Below are 21,644 nucleotides of genomic sequence, written 5' to 3' on the forward strand. Positions count from 1 at the left end.
TTTTATGATGGATGTTTATATCTTTATGATGATGATTTATCATGTATGACATGTGGTTTCATTTATGTTATTGCATCATGGATTAGTGTTGGATGATGTTGTACTTTATTTATATGAATGTATATTCTTTTAAGCTTTTCATACCTTGTAACATATACAGTGGATGATTGAGCAATCTAAAATGTAATTTATAAACATTGGATGTATCATGGTTATTTCATAAGGATGTGATGTTAGATGAATAGTTAATTTAGATGTGTTTCAATGTTAAGGGATCTTTAAAGAATGTAATCTGTCATGTTATGTTTTAATTTCAGTTGGATGTTACTATTGCTTCCATTACTATGTATAAGTTGTGAATGGTTTATCTTTCATGTTTAAAAAAAAAAAATTGTTTGGTAAACTTAGTGAATTTTTTTGGATCCCTTGGCGGGGCATTACACATATACCTACTAATGACTCCCATGGCATGTGTAATATCTAGCCTTATACATACCATAGCATACATCAAGCTTCCTATAGTTGAAGCATAAGTTATCTTAGACATTTTGTCCTCCTCTTCTTGTGTCTTTGGACACATCTCCTTAGTCAACTTCAAATGATCAAGTAAAGGTGTGCTGACAACTTTCGCATTCTCTATGGAGGATTGTTACAACACCTTCATAATATAATTAGCTTGAGGTAATGTCAACTTCTATTTCTTTCTATCTCTACAAATCTTCATACCAAGGATTTGTTTTGAAGCCCCTAAATCCTTCATAGCAAATGCATCTGCTAATTGGTGTTTTATCCCCTTAATTTGATCCATGTTAGACCCAACTACAAGCATATCATCAACACATAAACATAAAATAATTTAGTTTTCATCATCCAACCTCTTAAAGTAAACACAATGATCTGAATGACACCTACTATATCCATGCTGATGCATAAAACTGTCAAATTTTGGATACCACTGCCTAGATGCTTGCTTGAAGCCATATAAAATTTTCTTCAATCTGTACACTAAGTTCTCCTTACCCTTGAACTCAAATCCGTATGGTTGTACCATATTTATCTCTTCATCCAAATCAATATGAAGGAATGTTTTTTTTATATCAAGCTTCTTCAAATGTAAATCTTTAGTAGCCACAATACTTAAAACAATGCTAATAGAAGTCATTTTAATAATAGGAGAGAATATATCATCAAAATTAATGCATTTCTTTTGTGCAAATCCTTTTACAACTAACCTAGCCTTAAATCTTTTCTTTCCTCCATCCTCTTCTTTTAACCTATAAACCCACTTACTCTGTAAAGCCCTTTTACCTGCAGACAACTTGCATAAATTCCATGTCTTATTTTTTAGCAAAGAGTCCATTTATTTTTCATTGGAGACTCCCACTGGATCTTAGTATCAACCTGTAAAACTTCATCATAACATTTAGGTTCACTAGCATTGGCTAGTAAAATAGAATACAAAGAGGGATAAAATATTTCTAGAGGTCTATTTAGCCTTGCTGACTATCTAACATTCACTGGTGTGTGTGGAATTTGTTTTTGTAGTTGTTGCACATCATGAGGAATTGCTAGAACATCATCTTTTGGAATATCATCCAACACTACATAATCATCTTCTTTCTTCTCATGTTGCTACAATAGATCTTTGTACAACATTTTTTCATTGAATATGACATCCCTGCTTTTTAAAATTTTACAATTTTCAAAATCTCAAAACCTATAATCAAATTCATTAATGCCATATCCCAAAAATGAAAATTTCTTTGATTTAGCTTACAACTTGGTTCTATTTTCAAAATCTATATGAGAAAATGCTTCACAATCAAAGATCTTGAGAAAATAATAACTCACCTTCTTACTTGTCCATGCTTCCTCTAGAATACCACAACCCAAAGGAGTATAGGGACCTCTATTAATCAAATATACAACAATATCAATAGCCTTCACCTACATGTTTAAGGGCAATCAAAAATCTAACCTAATGCTCCTTGCACACTCCATTATAGTCCTATTCATGCATTTGGCCACTCCATTTTCCTGTGGAGTTCTTGAAACAATTTTCTATCTATGAATACCATTAGTAGAGAAATAATCTTCAAATTCATGACTACAATAGTCACCACCATTATAAGATCTAAGAAATTTTAATTTCTTACTAGTCTTATTTTCAACCAAGTATTTCCATTTCTTAAAAGTTTGAAATACATCAGATTTTTATATAAGGAAATAAATCCATACTTTTCTAGTTGCATCATCAATAAATTTAACATAATAATGAGATCCACCAAGGGGAGATACCTGAGTTGGTCCCCATACATCTGTATGCACTAGCTCTAATCACTCACTTTTATTTTCCTTCCCAATCTTCACAAAACTCACTCTCTTTTGATTTCCATACACACAACTTTCACATAAATCCATATTAACACATTTCAGACATAGTAAAGCTTTATTTGATTGAAAAAATTTCATACCTTTCTCACTCATGTGCCTAAGTTTTTTGTGCCATAATGTTGTATCAAAATCTACAACAACTATTTGTTCTTCTTGCTCAACTACAATAACTATTCCTGAAAATTTATTTTTCTCTGAAACAATTAAAGTAGAAAAAACAATATGACCTATATAAAATATAAGGTGTCTATTTTCACACCTTTTGCTACTACAAGGGAACCTTTTGAAACCTTCCAATTTTTATCATTAAAAGTAACTATACAACCCTCATCACCGAGTTTTCTTGCTGAAATTAAATTCTTACTCAGCCTTGGAACATGTCTTACCTCATGTAGTAGCCATTGATTCCCATTCTGCAACTTAATCATAAATTTTCCCCTTCCAACAATTTTATAGGGTTCATTATCCCCCAAATAAAAAAGCCCAAAATCCCCTTGGACATAATCAATGAAATAACCTCTATGAGGTGTAGCATGAAATGAAGCACCAAAATCTAAAACCCATGAATCATCAACACTTTCTAAAGGTAGAAGAAAAAAATTCTCTTTGGATTTTTTACTTACCACATTTGCCTCCTTGTCTCCATCTTTCTTTTCCCCTTCATTTTTCTTTTGAGTCCAACAATTTTTTTTTTTATGCCTTGGTTTCTCATACTACTAACATTCATTTGGTCCTCTTGATTGAGACCTCTCCTCTTTTGACTTTCCTCTTGATTTCTCACAATTTTTGGAATCACTTCCTCTCTTAGTCATTTTGCCTCGACTTTGTGTGTTGAAAGCACTTCCATATGCAAATCTACTTGAGGTTTTCCTATGCATTTCCTCACCCAAAATAACACTGATCACATAATCATATTTTAGAGTATTAGATCTAGAAATGGAATTACTAACAACCATTACCAAGCCATTCCAACTTTTAGGCAAAGAACACAAAATCAAGAGAGTGCTAATTTCTTCATCAAAATTAATACCCATAGAAGATAATTGACTAGTAACAGTATTAAACTCATTTAAATGATCTATAACAGATCCACCTTTTTCCATTTTCATATTAAATAAATGCTTCATGAGAAATATCTTATTTGAAGAAAAGGGTTTTTCATACAATTTTGCTAGGGTTTCCATCAAATCTTCTATCATCTTTTCTTTTGTAATATTAAATGCCACTGATGGTGCCAAGCATAATTGAATGCTTCCAAGTGCCCTTCTATCTAAAAGATCCCAGTCATCATTTGTCGTAGATCCTTGATTCTTGGTTTATCCTTCTAACAACTTATGTAAATTGTTATGATAAAGATAGTCTTCCATTTTAATCTTCCACAACTGAAAGTTTTGCCCATTAAACTTGTCAACTCTCAGCTTACCCTCATCTGTCATTGCTCCCACTCAACTGTGAGACTTTCTTGTAGAGGATAACTAAAAAGCAACCTCACTCTGATGCCACTTGTTAAGATTAAACCATAGACATAAATAAAAAATTACATGAAAATATAACCAATAAAAAAAAATAATGGATCACACGAAAGAGAACACAAGACACCAAGATTTAACGTAGTTCACCCAATACCTAGGCTACATCCACCAAACAATAAGTCCAATGTTATTAAAATCCAATGACTACAACCTGATTGCAATAGGTAATCCCTTATAGTACAATACCACCACAAGAATTTTTTTTACATCATTTGATGAAATGTAGTAGAGTGACACTTTCTTAGCTATTTGTATGTAAATTTTTAAGACAATTGCAAAGTAGAGGAAAAAAAAGACATTTCTTAAAAGAAGAGTAAACTGCAAGATGATGGATGACAAGGTAAGAATAAGTATGTTTTATTTGTATGCTTGTCTGGTTTTTCTACTTCAAGCGATGTGGTACATGGCCTTTTTTAAAGTTTTTTTTGACATGTAAAATAATAATTTAGGTAACTAATATCATTTTTAAAGAATGTGAAATTTGCAAAGATGTTAGCATAATTGAAACATGTATGGAATAAATATCATTGCTCTATGTAGTTTTTTGGTACAATTGGTATAATAGGTTCATTGTATCGGGTTTTGAGATTTGGTTCTCTATCACATGAAAAGAAAAAGAGTGTGAGCAATTAAGTCTATAAAGAATGCAATGAGCCTAGTGTAGGTAGCTTATCAGTGATGCCTTACCACTTTTTGACATGATCTTGTGCCATTGTACTTTCTTGGTGATTGGTACCCTTGTTTTTGGTGCAACTATACAACAAAGATAGAGGATGAATGTTATATTGTATATTAGTGGAGACAATGGTTGAGGGGTTGTACATTAGATTGTACATTAGTATCGACAATGGTGGAGGATGATTATTATGCTTTACCATGTTGATGTTGATTTCATTTTATTATCAATATCATTTACCATTAATTCAATGGTTTTGGAGCACCTATGAATGTAGGACAAGAAAACACAAGAATTACATCACGAGTTAAGTAGAAGAGAGCTTAAATTTCATAGTTAAGTTAAACATCATAACTGGTTGACATAAAGTTCTTAGAATGAATATAAATTTTGTTGGTTATGAATGTGAGAGTTGGTGGTTTTACCTTTGTTTTGCTTGGGTTTACCTTTGTTTTGCTTTCCTTTTTTTGGTTTTTAGATTGCCAATAGATTTTTTTATATTTTGAACGTTTCTGATTTGGCTACAATAAGTAGAGGAAATATGTTAGTATATTTACTAAATAAAACATGGCAAAAATGATAGTTTCTAGGCATAGGTATGATAGTGATATAAAATCACATAGAGGTTGGTAATATGTTATAGATACTTTAATATTCTATGTCTTCTTCAAAGTATACCTTGGAGGATATTGATCAAAATGATGTATCCTGACTCACACTCATGTTGGCTAGAGCCTTGCAATTTTGTCACTTTCTTTGTTGGATTAGGTAATTTGACAATGCTTTTGAAAGAAGCCTTAAGAAAAATATAGATAAGCTCTAAGAAGGTAGTTTCCATAAAAGGAAAAAAAATAGTGTTAATGGAGGAAAATACATGTCATATACTATTTTTGTGTTTAGTAACAAGAAATCTAGAAAAATCATAGTCCACAAAGGATAAGCCCTTTGGTTCAGATCTTTTTACAAAATGCATAGTACTAAGTGTGTATTGCGAAAGTGTCATTTATGATCATTTTCTCAATATTTTTGATCTCCAAGGGATATTGTAAACAAGACCCACAAGGATATCATGATCAATCCAGTATGCCTCTAATATTTGAACTATTGGTATAGATGAGTAATCATTTTTCCATAACTAATTTTTTATTGTACTAGGAAAAGGCCATGGCTATTCTTGTAGGGATCACAGCTTGTATGAATGCATGATTTCTTTAGCACTTGTACAATTCTTGACTTTGTGGAGATGTCAATATTGAAGTCCCCAGCAATATAGATAAGGCTTTGAGTGGGAACTATTGTCATTACTTTTTAAATAATTATTATGGTATTTGTGAGTGTAGAAGTTGGTCTTGAGTAGATATTGAAAACATAAATTTCTTGGTTGTCTTAGAGGAATTATATTAGCATGGTCTCAACATTTATGGTAGTTAAAGTTGTCAATCTCAATACATGGGTCATTTTTGAACACAAGTCATTATGCCATGGATTTTTATGCAAATAGATTTTTGACTTCAAATGCTTTCAAATGGGTTCATGTAGACAAATAATGTTTCATGACATTAGATCCTTGTCATGTAGAATATCCTTTTAATGTAGTGGAACATGAGTATTCAGTATAGTTATTGTAATAGGGGATATATTGCTAAGAGAGTTTTGGGGACTTTGAAGTATCCAAGAAACATTTTTTTGGTATGTTTTTCATTGCACAAAAATCTTGAGCTATCAACGAACATCACAAATACCAGACTTACCTAGACCTATGAGAGGCGATTGAGCCATGTTGTGAACCTTGAAGGAGATGTTGACCACCAAGTCAAAAATTTCCCCCTTAGTACCAAATAAGGGTTTCACACTGATGGAATTAAAGAGACCTCCCAAGATTCAAATTTGTGACCCAAGGCTTTGATACCAATTGTTGGTATGCTTTCCATTATGCCAAAAGACTTGAGATATCAATGAACATCACAAACACTAGACTTACCTAGATGCATGAGATGTGGTTAAGCCATTTCACACACTTTGAAGGAGGTTTTGACCACCGAGTCAACACATTTATAGTGAGACATGTCATTTTTTGTATGATCGTTACTTTTATCTTGAAGTTCTTCTTGTTAAATGATTCAACAAGAAGTGACTTAATAGTTGCTGTTCGAGAGAGGGTTGTGTATGTTAATCCATGTTGATGCACCCCTTAAGGATCAAATACGAGGCCATGCATAGTGATTCCTTATTCTATATGAATGGTTTGGGATCATTTCAATTCTATAGGGAATTATTTTTTGATAATACCTTTGTGGATAGTATTTTTTTTTGAATTGGCCTAGCAAGACAAAGAATTGGAACCAAACCGCTATCTATGTAGGTTTGCTTAAGATTTGCCAACCATGTGATTTGGGACTTACCAACGTAAGGGTCATTGAATTCTATCCAAATAATGTTAGTATCAATCCCATGTGCGTATGTTTTGAACTTTCCATCTATTTCATTGACAATCCATCTTGTATGTCATTGTTTCCACAAAAGATTTCAACTATAATGTCTTGTTTTAATTGCATTTAGTTGGAAAAATGTATACTTATTTTTTGCAAGTGGTCTAGTGAAATAGAATTATGCAATGCTTGTCAACTAAATTATTTGTAACTAGTTGTCTAGGGAGAGCATCAACTAATATCTTTAGGTTGTGTGCATTAACTTCCTATCTTTTCTAAAAAAGAATAAAAATGTTGGCTTCATAGGTGGAGAGTGCAAACATTAATTATTCAAATGTGATATGTCATCATCTATTTGAGAGACAGTGTGTGTTCTATTAAGAATATTGATAAATGTTTGATCTTTTTTTCTTACTTATGTTTGTAAATTATAGAATTTTATATTATGTTGCCAAAATTTATATGGGACTAGATGACCCTCAATTGTGAGGACTTGGAATACTAAGAAATCATGTATAGGTTCTTCTGAGTAGTGTTAGCGTGCTTCTAGCACTTGTATTCTAAACTTCAAAATTAGCCTCATCAAGTAAATCTTCTGGTGGTTTGTTTTACTAATTATGATGTTGTAGGATTTGACTTGTAAGAAGATAATGTTTGGAAGAAGCACTAAATCTAAATCCTAATCCTCAAAGTTTAGAAAGCCAAGTTCAAATGTTTGAAGCTTGAGATACAGTTCAAATATACATGGCACTTAGTGCAAAATAAAATTTAATGTTCAAATTCTAACTTACAATTTCAATGACCATCTTCCAAGCCCAAATTTATGAGCAAGAGTTGTTAGTTCAGATAATGAGATCATCAATTTAGAAGGTTGGATGCATAGTTCAAAATTTTGAAGTTTTTTGAAGTTTAAATGTGAGTACAGTGCTCAAAGTTTAGAATGTAGATCAAAGTTTATTTTAAGGCAATCATGGCTTAAAGAGTGATGAGAATACATAGAGTATGTTTCTCTTCACACATATGGCTCCACTAGAATCAACTTTCATGATATGAAGGTAAACCACATTCTCTTTAATAAGTATTGGTTCATCTACATTAAATATATTAAGTTCAGAATATCAAAGAAGCATATAAATAAGGGATGAACATCTAAAGTTTTCAATATGAACCCAATGATGAATGGAAATAAGCATGAGGCCAAGAATTATAAGCTAGGAAAATTTTGAGACTCCATGGATATGGGAGATGCCACGTGTATTAATAAAGAATCAAGGGAAAATCCTCAAAGTCTACATCACATGTTCAACCTGTGTTCTAATTGATTAATAAAGATATGTTTGAGACACTTATTGGGAGCCCTAAATTTCCCATAAGATGAGCCAAAAACTTCTACATAGACCCCAAGTGGCTTGTAGATGGAAACTCAATTGTATGAAATTTAGTGGCAAATTCTATCAGTTGAATTAGTCACAATAGTGTGTTTTGATGCTAAATAGCTATCCTTTTCTTTCATAGAGAATGTTAAATTTTAAAGAGGAGGAACTTATCATCATGATGTTATTAAAATAGAAGGAATACACAAAGATACAAGCACATGGAGCATAGTAATGGACTCTTTGTATTGGTAAGAAGACCCCAAAATTCTATCCACCACTACATGGATGCAAGGCAGTTACCAAGTGCATCACAAACATGTAGAAAAAAGTATCAAAACCATTCACATACAAACACATCATTAAATTCTATTTGGGGCTGAGGATGAATCATGTAGGAGTGACATGAAGAATTTGATCAAAGTGTTCAACCAAATGCCGATAGTTTCCATCTGGTGATTAGCTCAATGCATATGGGAGTTTCAAAACAATTCATAGCAGGATGGTAGGACTGTCTTCTTCACACCAACCACCTACATAAATTCTAAAGGTATATCTATGATACCCAAAACCACTATATAATCCATCACCACATGCGATTAGGGAGTGGAGAGGAAAGTTTCTTAGATATCACCAACAAATGTTAAAGATGTGTGCTAAGATTCTATGATGGGATCTCATGCTACCATGATGTCAAGTGCTTATAGAATGTACAATAATGCAAACTCCTCCCCAGATACTCTAGGCCCACCTATTTCAAATTGTAATAAAAGATGTGTTTTAGGTCCTCCCATGGCTTGAATTCACCACAATACTAGAGATACTCTTGTGACATCATCCGCTTCATAATAATAATGAACCATACACTTCAAAATGGTTTTAGTATACCAAGGAATATGTCAAGATGAAATAAAGAATGGCAAGATGTTCATTAGCTAAGGATGAATACATGCTTAGACTCGTATAGGAAGAATGAAAGCACGATGTTTGATAGAATGCAAATAAGTGGAGGAATCCAAAAAGCTCCTACATAATAAAGGCTTAGTCTTATGAATAAAGGAACTAAACATGAAACATTCAATCTCCAAGCTTAGTGAACCAACCCAATTTGCAAAAAGCATAGACAATATATATATATATATATAATTTTTGACATAATTTCATAAACTAGTAAGGAGTCTTGTATTGCCAAAGAAAGTATCAGATAATCAATACAAATGCAGTAAGATGGGAACCTGATAACACACCTTGGCTATCAATTTAAAGAAGATTCAAGGCCTAATGCCATTTAGAATTGATATTCTCCCTAAATATCAATAAATGCATGATTGGGAGTGACAAGCAGTGAACTAAATTGATAATAAAGTGAATTTATTATAGATGTAAAATCATTTTGTGAAGCATCTCAATGAGGACATTGAAGGCAGTGTTATATTTTTGTACTTGATAGCTACGCTAGTTCTACATACTAATGGTTATTCCTCTAGGGAGACTCAAGAGATGTTATTTATGACATATTTTGAAGAGGTATATGTTATATGCATATTATATAATAACTAAAAATATAATCATATACAGGATGTCCTAATAATGTTCTAAAAACTGAAGAGTATGACTTCTTCAAAATATCAACTAGGAGATTATGATATGCAAGAATCAGTTATCTTGGTAATTGAAGAGTCACAAATAGGGAAAAGATGTTAAATATGGAATTCAATGATCACTAGAGGGTTCCTCTTTTCCCTGAGAGAGAGAGAGAGTTAGAGTAGGAGGAAGGAACTTAGTTTGGTTTTTCTGCATTTTCATTATGCATGTTAAGAGTTGAAATTTTTGTAATAGATTTAGCTTAAACTATGAGCAAATAATACCTGAGTATTCTTATTTGTGATGTTTGAGGCAACATGAATTTATTTCTCTAATTAGAGCATTTAGTTATTTCTCCTATGATTATAATCAATAAGAGTGTTTTTGTATTTAGTTTTGGGCATCATCTTGCATCTTGTTTTGAATAATGAATGGGTTGTAGATCATAGTATTTGTAGATGTTCCTATTATAGGAATTGGGATTATTTAGCTTTCCCTTTCATTTGATTTTGCACTACATTTGCATAAGTAGCATTCACATTGCATTACCAATGTTAGGGAGTCATAGGAAATGTGAATTCCTAGGGTTGGCTTGGTTTAGAATTAAATTCACTACTTGAGTTAGTTCTATCTAGGGCTAGCTTGGTTTTTCCTGTTTCATGCTTAAGTTAAGAATGTACCCAATTAGTTTAAGAATAAAACAAGATTCATTGAAAATAATTCATAAGGGAGTTGTAACTTTTAATTTAGAGGAAATCTATCAACCTAATGATAGATTATCTAATTGTTGGCATCAAATTGTTTCTCATAGAGTCTGGCATTTAAGAGTTAAATTGAAAATAACAATTTATTTACTAGATTTTTGGTGACTCTACTAGGGATGCTAAAAGGAAGATCAGTGTTGAAATTTGTTTCCTCAGTTCTTATTGTTATCTCCATTTGCAGGAGATTGGTGACTTTGATTTAAAAAGACCATGCCTATTACAGTTGTGAAAGGAAGGAGGCCAAGCCCTTCCTTTATTGAACTTTATCATACTCATGATCCATTTACGTGAAATATTTTTGACACTTTTAGAGAAAGCATTACCCATGGAAGAAAAATGAATGTGAGAATCAAAGAAGATCATGTACTAGTTTTGTTATGGAGAGGTGTCTGTGCTAGTTATCAGAAATTGAAAGAGCTGGAGATGAAAATGAAGTTATTACAACACTATGAAGAAAGGGTTTTCTAGCTTAGTAAAGAATTAAAAGTGGATGATGATGAAGTTTTAGAAGTTCCACCTATTAATTTTTCTCAAATTTTTTAGTTTTGAGTGAGCATAACTTTCAACCAAAGAAGCAAACTAGAAAATTATTTGCCGACAAAGAAATAGATGTTGAAAATGATCTGAATTTGCAATTCCTTTAAGTTACTTTTAAAGAAAATATTGTGAAAGCTGAGAAGAAGGGATTGAGTTTCTCTAAAGATCATCAATCTGTCCTGATGCTAATTTGTGTGATCTAGAGGTATTTTAATTTCCAAGATCAAAGAAAAGGAAAGTGTATTTCAACAAATTTGTATGGAGAAAAACCAATAACAAAAGAATATCTATTTGCAAATTGCTTGGTTCTTGGAGAGCAAGAAACATTCCAGTTTCTTGATGCACCCATTTTGATGAACAAGGATATTCTTGAAGATGACAATGAAATCATAAGTAAATTTGAAAAAGAAGATTTTGTTGAGAATGGATTGAAGAAGTTAATCAAAGAGGGAGATTTTAAAGAGAGATTGTTAAGAACATACAACTATGCTTCATTATTTTTTCATTGATGTCAAACTTGCTATTTGCTAGTAAGAAAACTACTTATATGATTTAATTACTATCACTTAGTTGATTGATGAAGAGGATTTGATCAAAAGATATAACAATAGAACCTAGAGGAAAGGTTGAGTTATGATTATGTAATAACGTATAAGAATCAGTTAAGACAGTGATGACATGATGTATTGATAATATACTTAAGGTTACAAAGGCTGGTTACACTAAGAAAGTTTAGAAGAACAAGTTACACAAAGTTTTTCTACCAAGCTTGACTGAGTGGATAGTAGGTGGCGAGTAGAGTTAGTGTAAATTGAGCAAAAAACTAGTTGAAGCTAAGTAAAAGTTCATTCTAGTGTATTTTGAGTAGAACAGTGAATTCCAAGTAAAGTTTAGTTGATATTGAACACCAGTCAACTTTAGTTTGTACTAAGTAATCTCATAGTGGATGTTGAGCAATGCAATATGTTTCGAGCATCAAGAGATAGATAATGCCAAGTTTTTGCATTATTTAAAAGATCATGAATTTGATGGATCGAAGCTGACAAGTTTGTTTTCTTGGATTAGGTCAACTAGGTGGAAAATAAGGATAATGAGATGGAGGTATAGAATTCAAGGTAAATCATTTTTAGGAAAATTCAAAGAGGATTCTATGGGAAGTTTCTAGAAGAAAGATGGAATGTGGGATAGATTCATTGTATCCTAAATAATTCATCCTAACCCTAAATTAGATGATGGAGAATGAGCAACAAAATATCTTAATTTCCTATTTATAGGAATGGCTAGTCATGAAGAAAAGAGAGTTAGCTACAAGAACCTAAGGAAGACAAGGAGTCATGGGATTTGCTTAATCAAGTGACCTAAGAGAAGAATCTTCATTAGTATTCACCCCCCTCCCCCCTTTACCTCTTCATTATTCTAAAAGTATCGCAACAATTGGTATTAGAGCCATCTTCTTAAAGAGGACTAGTTTGAAGGTACTAGAAGCACAAATTAAAGATGAAGATGTTAAACAGAGAATTACCAAAGCTCAATAGAGATAATTTTCCTACATGACAGAGTTTGATGAAGCTACACCTTGGAGAACTTGAAGATCATGCACAATCTACCATTACTACTGAGCATGTTGAACCTATTGGAGCACAACTAGTGAGGATATGAGGAAGAAAAAGGAACACAACTAGGCAATGTTGGAGATTGCCTCTACCCTAAGTTATGCTAAATTTGATGATATCAAAGGTATTGATAGTACAAAGAAAGTGTGGGATACCCTAGCTTCCATCTATGGAGGAGACACCGATGTTCTAAGAGCTAAGGCTGAAAGTCTTAGAGGTAAGTTTGATGAAATGAGAATGGAAAAAAGGTGAAAATATTGCTCAATATGTTACAAGGATAAAATAAGTAGTTACTGGAATAAGAGGAGCTAATGGAAAATTAGATGATGATATTGTGTTAAGAAAAGTTTTAAGGACACTGCTACCTATTTATGCTATTAGAGTCTTTGCAATTCAAGAACTAAGATGTATACTAGGGAATGATTATTCACTGGAAGGAATAGTAGGTAGACTCACTACTTTTGAGCTATCTAACTTTTATAATCACAAACCTAAGAGTATTGAATCTACTTTCAAAGACAAAGTGGCATTGAAGGAACTTGATGAGAAGAAGAAGAAAAAGAAGAAATACATATCCAGTGATAGTGATACAAATGAGGAAGATGTTGAACAACTTGAAGCACTACTAGCAAGAAGATTCCATAAAGGTAAAGGCAAGTTCAAAGGTAAGTTACCTATCATTTGTTTCAATTGCAATGAAGTTGGTCATATTGCTACTAGATGTCCTGAGATTTTTTTTTATAGAGGTGGTGATAGATACAAAAGTAGAATAGATGAAGACAACAGGGACTACAAAGACAAAGGAAAAATTTCATGCTACATTGCTAAAGAGGAAACATCTGATGAACATGATGATAAAGTAGTATATGTTGCATTGAAGGATGAATCTGATGAAGATGAGGCAACTACACTTGTAACTTGTGTGAACAATAATGATAGATGGATCATTGATAGTAGATGTTCACAATACATGTCTGGAGACAAAAGTAAGTTCATTACCCTAAATTGTTATGATGGAAATAGTGTAAGATTTGGTAATGATGCACCATGTTTGATAAAAGGAAAAGGTTCTATTAAACTCATAGATAAGATTTTATGTAAAAATGCTTATTATGTTGAAGGACTTAACTATAATTTTTTGAGTGTGTCACAATTGAGTAATTTGGAATGTAAAGTTGAGTTTGAAAATAAGATTGCTAAGATATATGACACTGATGGGAAATTAATTGGAAAAGCTGATTAGACTAGAAGCAATCTATTCTATCTTGACATAGAGAATGCTACTTGTCTTGTTGTAAAATTTGATGATGTATGGCTGTGGCACAAGAGATTATGTCATGTTAATTTTGATAACTTTTTTAGTATTAGTAACATGAAGAAAGTTAGAGGTTTACCTAAGTTTAAGAAGCCTGATAATGTAATGTGTAAACAATGTTAGTTAGGAAAAATGAAAAAGTCAAGTTTAAGAGAAAAATTACACCTCTAAAGAAATACTGAGATTTTTCATACTGACTTGTGTGGACCAATTGATTTGCAAAGCTACAAAAGAGATAAGTACATTATGCTATGTGTTGATGACTATTCTAGGATAATGAGAGTTATGTTTCTAGAATAGAATTTTGATGCTTTTCAAATGTTTAAGTGGTACTTAGCAAGAGTAGAGAAAGAAATAGGTAAATGTCTAAAGTGTTTGAGATTTAACAGAGGAGGGGAATCAATGTCAAATGAATTTTAGATGTTCTATAATGACAGAGGAATCAAAAGATAGACTGTTGCCCCTAGAAACCCTCCACAAAATGGAATTGCTAAAAGAAGGAACATATCAGTAATGAACTATGCTAGAACACTCATGATGGAAAAGAATATTGCTTTAAAATACTGGAGAGAAGTTTTAAGTACAACTATCTATACCTTGAATTGTGTACAAGTCAAGAAAGGTACTCATTCAACACCTTTCAGATAATGGTATGAATACTCATCCAATTTAAAATAATTTAAGGTATTTGGAAGCAAATGTTACATTCTTAAAGATTTAAATAATGGTAAATTTGATGTAAAAAGTGAAGAAGGTATATTCCTAAGCTATTCCACAACAAGAAAAGATTATAAGTGTTTGAATACTAAGACTAACAAAGTTGTGGAAAGTGTAAATGTAAACTTTAATGAATATACAAAAGTATATGAGGCAAAAACTTTGAAAGAACCAAAAGAACATAAATTATTTGTATACTCTTATGAAGGTATGCCTATTGAAGAAGATGCTACAAATCAAGCTACAAACCAATAGCAAGTCTCAGTGACTGCCGAGCCACATCCTATGAATGCCAAGTTGTATTCAAGAACTGAGCTACATTCAAATGTTGAGTTACAGAATGAAGCAAGAACACATTTTGATTCTAATATTGGTGGAAATGTTGAATTACCTGATAGAGATACACATAGTGATTCTAAAGCTGAAAGACAAATTGAAGAAACTAGAGCTGAACCAAGATTGTCCAAATATATGAAGAGACATCATCCTGCTGCACAAAGCATTAGAGATAAAGATGATAGACCAATGAGAATAAATAGATTAAGAAATGATACATGCTTTCTAAGAATGAAAGAACCCAAATCAGTGAGAGATGCATTAGAACATGATGATCAGAGTAAGGCCATGGAAGAAGAGATTGAACAAATTGAGAAAAACAAAACATGAAGTCTAATTCCTAGACTAGAAGACAAAAATATGATTGGCACAAAATGGTATTTAGAAACATGCTAGATGAAAATGGTGAAGTCACCAGGAAAAAAGAAAGATTAGTTTGCAAGGGATATGCACAAGAAGAAGGAATTGACTATGGAGAGACATTTTCCCTTATTGCAAGATTGGAAGGAGTAAGAACTTTTATTGCTTATTCTACACACAAAGGTTTTAAAATTTATCAAATGGATGTTAAACCTAGACATTTCTAAATGGCATATTAGAGGAAGAAGTTTACACAAAATAACTAGAAGGTATTTTGATGTTAACAATAAGAACATGGTATGCAAATTACACAAAGCTCTATATGGTTTGAAACAAGCACCAAGAGCATGGTATGAGAGACTTCATAAGTATCTTGTGAAGATTGGATTTTAAAGGACTGATAATAACAACAATCTGTACATAAAGATAGATAAAGGAAAAAGTATTTTTTTTATCTAAATTTTTTGTTAATGATATCATATTTGGAGGTCAAGATCCTTTATGTAAGGATTTTACAAATTAGATGAAGCAAGAATTTGAGATGTCTGTGTTTGGAGAGATCAAATTCTTTATGAGTTTGTAAGTATATTAGATGAAATATGGTATATAGATCACTCAATCAAAGTATGTCAAGGAAAAATTGAAAACTTTTGGATTGGAGGATTCAAAACCAATAAGTAAACCTATGGTGATAGGACACAAGTTGTCAAAGAATGATGATTCAACTAAAGTGAACCAAAAATTATAAGGGTCTATGATTGGAAAATTACAATATTTGGTACATAGTAGACCTAACATTGCATTATCTATAGGGATAGTTGCAAGATTCTCTGAAAATCCTAGGGATAATCATTTGATGGCTGTGAAGAGAATAATGAGATATCTAAAAGGAACATAAGAGTTTGGTCTATACTATAAGAAGAATGAGAAATTTGAAGTAAGTGCCTACACTGATGCTAATTGTGCTTGAAACATTGATTACAGAAAGAGCACTAGTGCAACAACATTTTTATTAGGTAAGAGGTTGGTTACATGGACTAGCAAGAAACAAAATTGCACCTCACAATCTACTACTAAATCTGAATATGTTGTTGTTGCTGTGAATTGCACAAAAATTGTATGGATCAAATAGTTACTCAAAGGTATGAAGGAAGAGATCACAAAATTAGTGATACTTTATTGTGATAATACAAATGCTATCAATATATCAAATAATCTAGTGATGCATATAAAGACTAAGCACATTACAATCAAGTATTATTACTTGAGAAAATTAGTTCAAGATAAAGAAGCAAAGATGGAATATGCTATCACAAAGGAGCAAATTTCTGATATCTTCATAAAAGCATTACCTAAGGATGCCCATGAGTATCTAAGAGATAAAATAGGGGCGATACCCTTATCAAAGGCTATCTAAGTAAAAAAAGGAGTGCCCTACACCAAACAAGCTGATGTTCATAGACTACAAATTGATGTAGAAGATCTTACTTTAGGAGATGCCTAAAGTAATAAAAAAGCTGAAACTTCAAATCAGTCACAAGAAAGGTGATAGTGGGAGAAACTTAAAAAACATAAAAACATATATCTACATGTTAAGATGACAAGTCTTTGGCATTGATGTCAAAGAGGGAGATAATATTACTAATCAATAGTATGATCACTAATGAAGAGAGATAATTACTAAGGGAGATAATTGCTGATATTACTAATTAGAGGAAAATATAAGTATGATGAGGGAGATAGAGAAATAAAAGAAAGAGGGAAAAATTCTAATATCTACCTAGTAAGAGGGAGATATAGAAAAAGGGAGATTTAAGATGAAACTTAGAGGGAGTTATAAAGAGTTTTGTAACCTATTCAGAAGATGGAATTTGTTGATAAAGGGAGAGATCTCAATACAAGGAATTATTTTCTTTTTGGTAATGGTATTGTCTTACTGCTTTAACCTAGTCAGTTTGGTTAAACAAAGTGTTTACCATTTGATAGATTTGGTTGATCAGTTTGGTTTTCCATCAATGCCAAAGAGGTAGATTATTGAGAATGGATTGAAGAAGTTAATCAAAGAGGGAGATTATTGAGAACATACAAGTATGCTTCAATAATGGTTTTGTCACTAATGTCAAACTTGCTATTGTAATACCCCAAAATTGGCTCATTGCCATGATCACCAATTCTAGTTTATTTCAATCAATCCTACAATCCTAAGTCCTATGTCATTAGGCATTTCTTGTTTTGACATTCGCTACTTGACTTAATTGTCAGATGAAGAACACCCTAACCTACGTTCATCATACTTATTGTTTAATTCCTATAGTATTTACTCATATTAGTTGCTTTGAACCTATTTGATTTAAATTTAATTTAATCTAAAGTATTTATACTTTATTAAATTAAGTTATCACCTAAGGCTAATGTACTAAGGAATCAAATTTATTTAATTCAATAAATATGCCTATTCTGATTAAATGAATAAAATTATTTAATTAAATAGAAAAGGTATTTATGAGGTGATATCTCATTTTATTAAATTAAATATCTTTCCTAATTCTACTCTTCAATTCTAAATGGAAACTCTAAGTGAAATACCTCTTGAATTGGAATCAATCTAGTTAACTTGATCTCACACCCGTGACAAGTTCAGTTAACTACTCATCACACTCAGATTAGAAACAATTCACTTCACCTGCACAAGGAAGTTTCCATCTTAACTAAATCTTTGCTTCAATCTTGATCATCAATCTGAGTTGATCTCACTTGTTGATGGATTTTGAGAATTCTATTTAAGAGGCTCATAATTCCTCATTAAGAAGGTTGGAATCTTTATGCTATTGAATTGCCGTCGGAGTGCATACCCACTTTCATAGCTTTATATGTGCTTTTTCTTAACATCTTAGTATTCATTTTAGACTAAACAATGCATTGCATATAGCTTAATTTCTTTTATTATTTAGATTAAATGTTTGCATAACATTTAGAATAATTGCACTCATATAGGATTAATCATTTCAAAATCCTTTGTTCTAGCATGGTCTGATTGCCTGTAGCTTGAACCTAAGAGCATAAGTAGGTAACATCCACCTAAATAGAAGGCAATAGGTCATCTTCTAGGACTCTTCTTGGGTGAACAATCTCATGTTCATTCTAGGATGAATCTACCTACAAAGACCATGTTGAAGTGTGTGTGTTAAATAGAGGCCACATTCCATGCATACATTTCTGGTGCCAACCGTGGGGCTGAGGAAATCAATTTCTTTGGCGTCATGTACATTTTTTTTGTTATTTCAGTATTCTATCTGTACTGTTCCATACCATTACTCAAATATTTGTGTGAGACATTTCATTTTTGCATGAGGATTTGAAGGTTCTCATGCGAACTTTTAGATCGTATCACATGAAAAAGTGCCCCATTGTGCAAGTCTTCGCGCAACACATCATTTTCTTGCACAAATTGGAGAAAGATTTTGCATGACCCAATGCAATATTTTGCATGAAATTCTACAACAACAAGTTCAATCTCAACATTTTTGGGCATTCTATCCATTCAGTTTTGCTAACATGTTTTTCTTGGAATCTGTGTTATGTTTCTTTGATTTTTTGCAGCTTAACTATTGTTGCAGGATGTTTTTGACGAAGATTCCTTATAAAACTCACTCAAATAGAAATTGACCCTTGTTTGCAGGATGATTGCTGAAGATACGTTTGAAAAGACCATTTTAAAAACCCACAAAATAGCATGTCATCTTTCTTGCTTTCAAAACATAGATTAATTAGGGCTTGTGAACTTCTTAGGGTACAAGATAGAAGAATAGGGGATTACGCTCTTCACCACTTGGAGGTCATGACCAAGGGTGAATCAAAAACTTAGATGCTTCCAAAAGATGACATTCTGAGGGAGGCAAGAAGCTTAGTGGTTCCCCAGTGCTTGTTCTTTTCTATGATGAGATGATGGTTTCATTTTTAAGGGAATCAAAATCTTTAGGAAGAATGAATCTGGATTGATTAAGCTAAGTGGGTAATTAATCTATTCTACATGTTTGGGTGAGGAAATAAGGTAGAGGATTATGCTCTTTCCTCTTGAGGGAAATTAGAAACTTGTACCCTTAAATCTAGACCACCAGTCCGTGTCAATCCTTTAGAGGGCTTGCTAGAGTGACCCAACCTCCAAGAACAACCTAAGTGAGCACACTCCTTTCATAGGAGATTCCAACTCACTCTAATAAAGAAGCCTTGTAGAACGAAAGACTTTGAGGCTAGATTAATTTCCTCTCCTTCACTCTTGACATTGTATGTTAGGGAGATTCTCTATTTGTGCACTGGTTAGTACTGAATCCTGGCTTGCTAAGCAAGTAGTGTGCACTTTTGGATGCTAGTGTGGGCTGCTAGCCTCAACTCTACTTGCGGAGCCATCAAGTATTAATTTTAATGAAAGCCAAGTAAAAACCTCTTAGTTAGAAGCTACCCGATCACCTCTGAATGGAGGCATAATCTTTGTGCAAGGAGGGGGAATAATCTCTGCTACTAGATGTTTGAAGGTGGTATACATGCTCATCCCCTACCACAAGGGTGCTTGTTCAGCATATATTATTGAGTCCTTTGAATATACCAAAAACATGGGCACCCTCTAGGGGGTGACACAATTGTGTGAGGTACACGCATGCACATAAGATGTGGGACAAAGGTTTTTCCTTCTCTACCATTTTCTATTTCTAGGGATAAAATCATGTTTGTTATCAAGTCTTCAACATGTCCAAATTTCCTCAAACAAATTAAGAGTTAAGACTCCCTTGTCCCTCTGAGTTGCTTTGCCCTCAGTAGGATTGTATTTGACCACTGCTTGTTTCCCACTGTCTTGTTCAAACACTTTGCCTTGGTTGAAACTTAAACATATGTCCAAACAATTTTTAGAGTTAACCTTTCTATCTATCCAACAAATCAATCCAACTAGCCTATCAATCTATCCAAACAGTCAAGAAATCTCTTCGAAATCCAACGTTGTTGTCAATCTAGTCCTAATTTTCATGCACAGTCTTGTATTTTCTCGTGTGAGAATTCACCTTTTTACATGATCCAGTTCAAGTCTTCCTACAAGAACTTACATATACCCACACAAGATCTTGCCAACTATCTTTGCTATCTTGTCACTTCTTTGCGTGAGTCACAAAAAGTCTTTGCACAAATTTAAATTGCTATTCTGAGTCTTTGCATGACCTAGTAAACTTTCTTGCATGGCTCACAGAAAATCTTCATGTAAGAACTTGCTCTAAAATTGTGAAATCAACTTATTCGACCAATCTATGACATATATTAAGTCTATTTCCTACATTAAGTTATCTATCCTCTGTCTAAAAAATAGTCCCAAATAGCGACACTTTTCTTAGCTGAAGACTTGTATCTCATGCTTTGACTAGTCTCATCTTTTAAGTTGTCTTCACCCTCATTCTTTAGTCCTCATCACGCTTTGAGCTACATTAGTCATAACATTTGGTTGTTCTAGCCTTTAAATTAGACTATTTGTGCCTTAGTATAAAGCATTCTTACTTTGTCTTTTTTTCAGAGACTTAGTCCTAATATAGTGCTTGTCCAAGTTTTTGCTCTTTGCGCTTGTCTATGACTATCGCAATAAGGAGCGACAACATATTTTATCCTCTTAGACTTAGGTGAGGTCATGCTAGGGGTCATAATTATGGTAGAGGTTTCTTACCTTTTGTTACACAATTTGCATCCAATTCATCTAGTGAGGCATCTTCACGATCTACCTCACCCGTCAGGTCACCTCTAGTCCAGTGAACATTTTCCATAAACCTACAACAAAATAGGAATCCTTTGTATCAAGAGGATCTTAAGGTAGGTAGAGGTCTTTTATCTCCAAACATGATATGCAACTTCCTTTTCAAAGGACCTTTTGAAACACAACATACTAAAACTGAATACATTCCTACTATGACTAATTGTGAACCTAAACATGGTAGTCATAGTAGACATCAAGAACCACCTAGGAATGACAAAGAGAAAGA

The sequence above is a fragment of the Cupressus sempervirens genome, chromosome 3 (genome assembly GCF_028749045.1).
Source record: "Cupressus sempervirens isolate cs-2001-9-10 chromosome 3, ASM2874904v1, whole genome shotgun sequence".
In the NCBI taxonomy this organism is placed as follows: Eukaryota; Viridiplantae; Streptophyta; class Pinopsida; order Cupressales; family Cupressaceae; genus Cupressus; species Cupressus sempervirens.